Below are 7,932 nucleotides of genomic sequence, written 5' to 3' on the forward strand. Positions count from 1 at the left end.
CCAGCCCTTCACTTAGGCACAATGAGCGCGAAGTAGGACTGAAACACTGTAATTGTTCATGATTTTCCAGTTTTTCCTTTCTAAAAAAAAATGCTACAAGATGAAGGATATCCCTCTTTGCACCCTCCCAGCTCTGCCACATAAATGTTGATATATAGCAGGTTCATTACAACTCACATACACGTGGTCTCATTTTCAATGGGAAGCCTTCTTTGAGCCTCATTCAATTTAGATTTGGGATTCATATACTCCGTGATACCATTTTTGTCTTATTGGTCACTGTTCAACTGCATTATGGTCAGAGTATGTGGTCTTTCTGGTACCAACTTGGGGTGCTTGTTATGACTTTGTCAGTCTAATGTGCCCTATTCTGTCAATTTCCCTGCCATCTCCATTCTTCTCATCTTCTTTACTAAGGGCACATAGATCCACTTTCCACAATGAGCACTATTTAATGTCTTATTTTTATTTTTATTTTATGTATGTATTTATTTTGAGACAGAGTCTTGCTCTGTCACCCAGGCTGGAGAGCAGTGGGGCAATCTCGGCTCACTGCAACCTCTGCCTCCCTGGCTCAAGTGATTCTCCTGCCTCACCCTCCCGAGTAGCTGGGATTACAGACACCCACCACCACGCCCAGCTAATTTTCTATTTTTAGTAGAGACGAGATTTCACCACCCTGGCCAGGCTGGTCTCAAACTCCTGACCTCGAGTGACCTGCCTGCCTTGGCCTCCCAAAGTGCTGGGATTACAGTCATGAGCCACGGTGCCCGGCCTCTTTTCAATCTTAAAAGTTGGGAAACGGCCAGGCATGTTGGCTCATGCCTGTAACCCCAGCACTTTGGGAGGCCAAGGTGGGCGGATCACCTGAGGTGAGGAGTTCGAGACCAGCCTGACCAACGTGGAGAAACTCCATCTCTACTAAAAATATAAAATTAGCCAGGTGTGGTGGCTCATGCCTGTAATCCCAACTACTTAGGCGGCTGAGGCAGGAGAATTGCTTGAATCTGGGAGGCGGAGGTTGCGGTGAGCCGAGATTGTGCCATTGCACTCCAGCCTGGGCAACAAGAGTGAAACTTATCTCAAAAAAAGTAAAAATAAAAATAATAAAAAATAAAAGTTGGGAAATATGACTACCTGAAATGTATGAAAATGTACATATACTTTTTTTTTTTTACGAGATGGAGTTTTGCTCTTGTTGCCCAGGCTGGATTGTAGTGGCACGATCTCTGCTCACTGCAACCTCTGCCTCCCAGGTTCAAGTGATTCTCCTGCCTCAGCCTCATGAGTAGCTGAGATTACGAGCACCTGCCACCACGACATTTCAAAGTTAATAAAGTGATCACCCTTATACCCACCATCCAAGCCCATAAACAGCTCATCATTAAACATCAGGCAATTCACGTCTGTGCCTCACAGACAACATCTCCAGCCCCAAGAGGAAACCGCCATGGTTCATTTTGTATCAATCGCCCCCCTCGCTCATCTTTATGTTTGCACCTATGCAGAAATCCCCAAATACCCTGTTTTCTAGTTTTGATGATGTTTATGCTACATATGATGGTATGGCATAGAGTATTTCTTTGTGCCTTGCTTCTTTCAGGAAAAGAAGGGCTAAGCAGGTAGGGTGCAGGTGGCATTCATTCTTTCTTAGTTACAGTCATTCCAGAGACCTTCGTTCTATATCTCACTTTAGAGATTATAAACACGACTGCTAACACCAATCTTGCAAAGCCCTCCCAATGAGCATTTTATAAAAGGCATTCTTGGCCGGGCGTGGTGGCTCACGCCTGTAATCCCAGCACTTTGGGAGGCCGAGGCGGGTGGATCACTTGAGGTCAGGAGTTCGAGACCAGCCTGGCCAACGTGGTGAAACCCCGTCTCTACTAAAAATACAAAAATTAGTCAGGCATGGCGGCATGCACCTGTAGTCCCAGCTACTCAGGAGGCTGAGGCAGGAGAATTGAGCCCAGGAGGCGGAGGTTGCAGTGAGCCGAGATCGTGCCACTGCACTCCAGCCTGGGCAACAGACAGAGTGAGACTGTCTGAAAAAAATAGGCCGGGAGCGGTGGCTCATGCCTGTAATTCCAGCACTTTGGGAGGCCGGGGTGGGTGGATCACTTGAGGTCAGGAGTTCGAGACCAGCCCAGCCAACATGGCGAAACCCCATCTCTACTAAAAATACAAAACTTAGCCAGGCATGGTGCAGACATCTGTAATCCCAGCTATTCTGGAGGCTGAGGCAGGAGAATCGCTTGAACATGGGAGGCAGCGGTTGCAGTGAGCTGAGACTGCGCCACTGCACTCCAGTCTGGGCGACAGAACGAGACTTTGTCTCAAAAAAAAAATAAAAGAAAAGAAAAGAGAAACGCCACTGTTAAGAGCAGAGGCGCTCCTAGGCGTGCATTCTGCGTGGCCCCAGCACTGCTAAGTTCAACTTTCAGTGTTTGGGGAGGACCTGCAGGTCAGGGACCCCACTGTGGCTGAGGCGGCTCAAGCTTGGCCCTTTCTCCGGGACCCCTGCTGCCTGCGTTTCCCAGGAATCTGCTGCTTTATCCTAGAATCTGGGTGACTCCTGGCCCTCCCCATCCTGGAAGGAATGAGGAGGAGGAGGGGAGGCTGCTACGCCAGGACAGTCCCAGACCTTGCCAAGGGGCCTGGGTCCACTCCCACCCCCCAGGGAGTGCTGGGCGGAGGAAAAGGACCGTGGCTGAAATCGGAATTCCTGGATTCAACTGGGGGAGGAGGGGCCGGGGCAGGAGGCGGGGAAATATCTGTAGGTGAGGGAACACCCCTCCCGCCTCCAGTCGCTGAGGCTGAACTTAGCCGACTTTGGGGATTCCCCATCCCTACCCCCAACTGGTCCTCAGTTCTCACAGATGTAAATTGAGAATTTTCAACAATCGGTTTGGCAAACATACGCCAGGCCCCCTTCTGAGCGCTTTGCACCTATTAACTCATGCAACGCCTGCAACCTTGTGAAGTGGCTGCTGTTAATCACTACCATTTTACAGTGGGGGGAACCGAGGCACAGCGAGGCCAAGCGCGATGCCCAAGATCACACAGCCAGCAGGTGGCCGGGAGGGTCTTGACCCCCCCCGTGCTGTCAGGCACCAGAGACTCGGCTCTTCAGCCCCAGGCCAGAGCCTCCCTACACTGACGGGGTCGCGAATGAGGGGCAGGAGGGTTCGTGTGTGTCCTCACCCCTGCGACGCGAGCTCCGGGGACGGGGAACTCGTCTGGCGTGGGAGGCATTTAATGAGCGCCATAGACTGAAGCCAGGACGGTCTTAGGAGAGCCACTTCCCTTCTTGGCCGCCTGAAACCCCTTACAGGGTTCTGCTTCTGGAACTGCATTCGAGGTCAGAGTTTCTAGTACGAGTAAAGTGGATCCTCGGGAAGAGACCTGACCAGAAGGAAATCGCTGTCTTGGAAGATCTAAGGCCCGGCGTGGGGCGCGCGCCACCTGGCGGCGGATCCTGCTAAGGCAGCGCCGCCCAGAGACCAGAAACGTTTGATTTGGGCAGTGGGACGAGGTGGTTGGAATTGGTGAATGGGCAGTTGTCTGAAAATCATTGTGTGAAACTAAGGACTGTCTACCAGTGGCTTCCAAAATTCTGACGCACAATAAGAAATCATTTTGCGTCAGCATTTTTTTTTTTTTTTGAGACAAGGTCTTGCTCTGTTGCCCAGGTTGGAATGCCGTGGCAGGATCTCGGCTCACTGCAAACTCCACTTCCAGGGTTCAAGCGATTCTCCTGCCTCAGCCTCCTGAGTAGCTGAGATTACAGGCGCCCGCCGCCGCGCCTGGCTAATTTTTTTATTTTTAGTAGAGATGGGGTTTTACCATGTTAGCCAGGCCGGTCTCGAATTCCTGGCCTCAAGTGATCTGCCCGCCTCGGCTTCCCAAAGTGCTGGGATTGCAGGCATGAGCCACCGCGCCCGGCCGCACCAGCATACTTTCACAAAAGAATACCACCCTCTATAGTCAACAATAATGGATTGTATACTTCAAAATAGCTAGAACATTTTGCATGTTTCACCACAAAGAAATGGCAAGTGTCTGGGATGATGGATTTGCTAATAACCTTGATTTGATCACTGCACAATTTATATATGTATCGAAACATCACACTGCATCCCATAAATATGTACAATTAAAAACAAAATGTAGGCCAGCTGCAGTGGCTCACGCCTGTAATCCCAGCACTTTAGGAGGCCGAGGCAGGTGGATCACGAGGTCAGGAGTGCCAGACCAGCCTGGCCAAGATGGTGAAACCCCATCTCTACTAAAAAAAAAAAAAAAAAATTAGCCGGGTGTGGTGGTGGGTACCTGTAATCCCAGCAACTAGGGAGGCTGAGGCAGAGAATTGCTTTAACCCAGGAGGCAGAGGTTACAGTGAGCCGAGATCGCGCCACTGCACTCCAGCCTGGGTGACAGGGCAAGATTCCGTCTCAAAAAAAAAGAAAAATTCAGTTTTAAAAATACCACCCTGTATTACACGATGCTTTATATTCCACTCTATTCCTTTTTTTTTCCTTTTTTTGAGACAGAGTGTCACTCTATTACCCAGACATGATCTTGGCTCACTGCAACCTCTGTCCCCCAGGTTCAAGCAATCCTCCTGCCTCAGCCTCCTTCAGCCTCCTGAGTAGCTGGGATTACAGGCTCCCGCCATCATGCCCAGCTAATTTTTGTATTTTTAGTAAAGACGGAGTTTCACCATGTTGGCCAGGCAGGTCTCGAACTCCTGACCTCAGGTGATCCGCCTGCCTCGGCCCCCCAAGGTGCTGTGACTACAGGCATGAGCCACCAGGCCCCGCCTATTCCTATTTTTAAATGCTGGTCAGCTCACCTTAAAATGGTTTCCTGACTCTCTTAAGAGTCTGGGATAGGGTTTTCCACTGTTCTAGATTATCCCCATGTTTTTTCACTTGACAGAGATTATGATGAAGAACCGGTTCACACCGCCTCCCAGTGAGCCTTCCCCACCACACAAAGCTGCCTCTGGGATTTGCTGCCAGCTCTGATTTCAGGATGAGTAACAGCTCAGAGTGCTGAAGACACTGGCCCAAGACCACACAGCCTGGATGTGGCAGTGCCTGTTTCTGCCTCACTTCTGGAGGAGGAAAACGACTAAATACCCCTAATTTCACTGCTATTGAGTACAATTTAATTCATCCTTCTCCACTTTTGCTGGTAAGATTGAGCTGCACTTGCCTGCTGTTCTCTTAGACTGTACCATGTCAATTAAAGGCATTCCAGAGGTCAAACTTTAAAATGTCTTTTTCACTTTGGGAGGCCAAGGCGGGAGGATCACTTGAGGCCAGGAGTTTGAGACCAGCCTGGACAACATGGTGAAACCTCCATCTCTACGAAAAATACAAAAATTAGCCGGGCGTGGTGGCACACACCTGTAGTCCCAGCTGCTCAGGAGGCTGAGGCATGAGAATCACTTGAACCCGGGAGGTGGAGGCTGGAGTGAGCCGAGATTGCACCACTGCACTCCAGCCTGGGCAACAGAGCAAGACCCTGCCTCAAAAAAATAAAAAAATAAAAAATCTAGGTTGAATTCTCAGGTATCTCTAAAGTGGCCTTCGATGTATTCTGAGCTGGGTGCTGCAGGGTTGGCCATCTAAAAGTGGCGAGCCCAACCCTGGTCCAGGGGAAGGTAGAGGAGGTGAACCTGCTCGGTGCAGGACTAGGACCCTTGAGGTGACAGAGAGCGTGGTTCGCCTGAGTCCGTCGCACTGTGGTGGTCTGTGAGGCCGCTTTGCAGGGGGAGCAAATCAGAAGCCTCGGTCTGCTGTGCTTACTCTGCTGTCTTTGGAAGGAAAGAGGAGGAAATGGCTCCGAAATGGTAGATAGGGCTGGTGGTCACGACTCAGCTCCACGCCAAGATGAGACTTCCTGGGCCCCCAGGGAGGAAGAATAGCAGCTCCACTGCCAGGAGCCACACCTCAGAGGAGCTGCCTTTCCACCTCTGTCCTGAAATGCCATTTTCAAATTTCTCCTTTACTCTTCCATCCCCAGAACCTAGTACAATATATGGCACATAGTACATGCTCAATAAATATTTATCAAATTAATGAGAAAAGATATGTGGATGTCCCCTCCTGTGCAGCTGTAAGGGGAGAAATAGAGTTTTTTTTTTTTTTTTTTAACTTTCCTACACCAGTTTTATTTAAAACACAAAAATAAGTATTTCTCTTTCTGTAAGGAAAAATGGCTCAAATATTGCTGAGCACAGGCCAGACTCAGTGGCTCATGCCTGTATTCCCAGCACTTTGGGAGGTCAACGTGGGAGCCTCACTTGAGGTGAGGGGTTCGAAACCAGCCTGGCCAACACAGTGAAACCCCATCTCAAATACAAAAAAAAAAAAAATTAGCCAGGCATGGTGGCAGGTGCCTGTAATCCCAGCTACTTGGGAGGCTGAGGCAGGAGAACTGCTTGAACCCAAGAGGCAGAGGTTGCAGTGAGCCGAGATTGCGCCCCTGCACTCCAGCCTGGGCGACAGAGCGAGACTCCGTCTCAAAAATAAATAAATAAATAAATAAATAAATAAATAAATAAATAAATAGAAAGAAAACACTACACTCCTTTCCATCTTTATCGCTGTCCTACGAATAGTCACATATATTTCTGAGCATTTACTACATGCTAGGTACTGTTCTAAGGCTTTCTGTGTTATCAGCTCATTTTATTCTCACACAAAGAAGTATGTACTATTATCAAGCCATTTTATTTATTATTTATTTATTAATTTTTTGAGATGGAGCTTCACTCGTCGCCCAGGCTGGAGTGCAGTGTTGCAGTCTTGGCTCCCTGCAACCTCTGCCTCCCGGGTTCAAGAGATTCTCCTGCCTCAGCCTCCGGAATAGGTGAGATTATAGGCATGCGCCACCATGCCTGGCTAATTTTTGTATTTTTAGTAGAGATGGGGTTTCACCATGTTAGCCAGACTGATCTCGAACTCCTGACCTCAGATGATCTGCCCACCTTGGCCTCCCAAAGTGCTGGGATTACAGGCGTGAGCCACCACGCCCAGCCACTGTTCTAAGGCTTTGTGTATAAATTCATCTTATTCTCACACAAAAAAGGATGTACTATGATCAAGCCATTTTAAAGGGAGGTTCAGGGTGCTACATTCCTGGATTAGGAAGGCGGATGATGGATTATCTGTTTGGATTTGAACTTTTTTTTTTTTTTTTTGAGACAGTCTCACTCTATTACCCAGGCTGGCGTGCAGTACCGTGATCTCGGCTCACTGCAACCTCCCCTTCCCAGACTCAAGCAATTCCTGTGCCTCAGCCTCCCGAGTAGTTGGGAAGACAGGTGCATATTACCATGCTCTGCTAATTTTTGTATTTTTAGTCGAGACAGGTTTTGCATGTTCACCAGGCTGGTCTTGAAATCCTGGGCTCAAGTGATCCATCCACCTCGGCCTCCCAAAGTGCTGGGATTACAGGCGTGAGCCACCACGCCCAGCCTGAATTTTTAAAAGTTTTTATATAGCTTTGATACCAATGGGTTAAATTTTGACAGGGCATTTGGCATGACTCAACTACAGGAAAGAGTTATTATCATGGTGTTCTAAGCCCTCTCACTCCTACATCCACCCCCGCTGCAGGAAAGGGTCAAGGTCAGCTTTTTCTGTGTGACCCTGCGGCTGGAGTTAGGGCTGTCCATAAACAATCTTTCCTTTCTCTCCTTCCAGGCACATGAAAAGACTGCGCTTCCCAGCGACCCTTTGAAGTTCGGCATGACCAGGTGACCCACTCTGGCTGAGTGTGAGCTAAGAGGACAGGTGTCATATCAGGTCCAAGCCTCGCGAGTCACTGCCTGCTGTGCCATCCTCTTTTCTTCCCGTGCCAAAGGACTGGCAGCATTCCAGATGATGGCTGTGCCATGGGCCCGGGGTACATGCGTGA

The sequence above is a fragment of the Nomascus leucogenys genome, chromosome 10 (genome assembly GCF_006542625.1).
Source record: "Nomascus leucogenys isolate Asia chromosome 10, Asia_NLE_v1, whole genome shotgun sequence".
In the NCBI taxonomy this organism is placed as follows: Eukaryota; Metazoa; Chordata; class Mammalia; order Primates; family Hylobatidae; genus Nomascus; species Nomascus leucogenys.